This window comes from Amblyomma americanum, unplaced genomic scaffold (assembly GCF_052857255.1).
Source record: "Amblyomma americanum isolate KBUSLIRL-KWMA unplaced genomic scaffold, ASM5285725v1 scaffold_425, whole genome shotgun sequence".
Taxonomy (NCBI): Eukaryota; Metazoa; Arthropoda; class Arachnida; order Ixodida; family Ixodidae; genus Amblyomma; species Amblyomma americanum.
In genome coordinates, this window is record NW_027526896.1 from 504,607 (window position 1) to 506,769 (window position 2,163).

Below are 2,163 nucleotides of genomic sequence, written 5' to 3' on the forward strand. Positions count from 1 at the left end.
GATGGCAGACAGCCAATAACTGGAGAGTTTGTGAAGCAGCTCTATGTCCTTCAAAAAAACGAGATTGTGAAACCAGTTCGATTCCTGACACAGAAGCACATAGAGCCAACTAATTTTGAGAAGATGCATGTGGGAAGAGCAGTGCAGCTGTTATCTCGGCGCTTTCTTTTTTGAAAGAATACCCCAGTTACCACCCTCAGGCAGAACAGTTCAGGAACGCAGACGCAACAATATTGTTTATGAAGATGACGCAGAAGTCGTTTGCCATCCACAATGTGGCCAACCGAACAGCACATGTGCATATGAGAAAGCCTGACCAAATGCACTTTTTTTGCGCCACCGACGAACGCCTACAATGGCTGGAGAAGGAGTTCCCAGACTACCTCGAAACTTTCTACAATGCCTGTAAAAGGAGCGGGAAAAAGTTTCTTAGTGCTGAAACCTACGAAGTTTTCCAAGCTTCAAACATTGAAAACGGACAGACTGTTTTGAGGTAGGTGCATGTTATTTGAGCTCCGGGACAAGTGCTCATAGTTGTAAACTGGTTGTCTCTTGTTTCAAAATAGAAAGCTTATCACATTTCAGGCCCATGCACAACTAAGATTTCACGATGCGAGCAGCTACTAGTGCTGTAGCCTGCCTGCTGACTGGAATTTTTTACAGTTCAGAACACACGAGCACGCAAATCCTGCTGTGCCGATGGGCAATGTGTTACAAGCAGTTCTTGCTTTTATGTGGCTGCTGCTTAGTAGTGGTGGTAACTGTTTTAGATGTATTGCAGTATGCATGGTGCCTCCCTAATGTGACGTCCTCCGAACTTGATGTTCCGGCTGAAGCAACAGCACGGGAAAACACGCATGATTCGACCGAGACAGCGCAAGTTGCCCCAGCGGGGTATAATCAAATGTTTCTCAAGAGCTTACGCTTGGCTGCCTCGCTGGACTACTAGTGCTGTTCTTTTGCAGCCAACAGCGATTTGTCTAATACATATATTTGGCTGATATGAATAGTGTGCATATTTTTGTTTCAGGTTCACGGGAACTGAAGATTTTGTGATGCACATTGACGAGCTCTTCACATCCCTGAAAGCGATGCCTCTTCAGTGCACACTCATTCACCTACTCCACCCATGTGAAGTGCCACCAAAAAGCGATCATTTCACGTTATGTCAAGGCTATAACAACTGAGTGGTATCCATGCCCAAAATGTGAAAATTTTGAGGGAATGCATGTTGAGCGGCGACATGATAAATGTCATATTTGGTTTATGCACAAGCTTTGTCTCTACACGCTGTCTAAAATTTGCTCTGCGGAAATTTTTATAGCTTAGTGCCAAAAGCTGTTTTTTTTTGTGCTCTCACAAATGGGAATACATTGCAGAATGTCTAACTCCATATACTAATATGGGTATGTTCTATCTCAGTGCAGCGGCCCCCATCAACCATAGCAAATGCCAGCATCGCTTATATAGCAGGGTTCGTGGCGAGAGCAGTTGAGGAGCGGAGGACATGCAGCTTCTGCCCTCTCCTCCACCAGTTGGATGGACCCAGTCCCCTGCTGATGGGGCTTATTTACCTGCAATCAAGGGTCAGAATTTGTTACGGTCCTTGTGACCGTTAAGAAGGCTGTTGACATTGCCCTGCCGCACATAAAAAAGAGCAACGTGTGTCAGCAGCTGGCTGAACTGTTATTGCCTCGACTAGAGCTGTGCCCCCTTTTCGTTTGCCCAGCAAGGGATGACCACGCCTCAAGCACACTATCTGTAGTGTTTGATAAGTTCATGAGGCCACTCTTAGCCAATGTCGGCGCTACTGTGACAGACAGGGCTGCTTACCGCAAAAAGCTGGCCTGCAAGCCACTGCACAGGAAAGTGCTGCGTGTTTAAAATAAACACAATGTAAAAACGGATGCCGAACAATATGGCCCCGATTTTGTCTTTGTAAATAAAATCTCATTTATCCTCAAATGGTTTTATCTGTCCTCCTGCCAAGCTGTAGCTTTGGCGCTTTGAACCCTCTTTTTTGCTTGCCGCGCAGGAAAGAAAAAAAAACGAGACTAAATTCGCCTCAGTTCCAACCATACACAACTTAAAAAAGCCTTATGCATTGCAGGCTTTTATTTATTTTGGGAAACTGCTAGCCTCTTTCGAGGCTGTAGCAGGATT

The 2,163-nt window shown here is 45.4% G+C and overlaps 1 pseudogene; it reads left to right on the forward strand.

Annotated features, from left to right (window-relative positions):
• Nucleotides 1–1,394: 1,394 nt before the first annotated feature.
• On the forward strand, nucleotides 1,395–1,884 carry LOC144112580 (uncharacterized; annotated as a pseudogene).
• The last annotated feature ends 279 nt before the right edge of the window (nucleotides 1,885–2,163 follow it).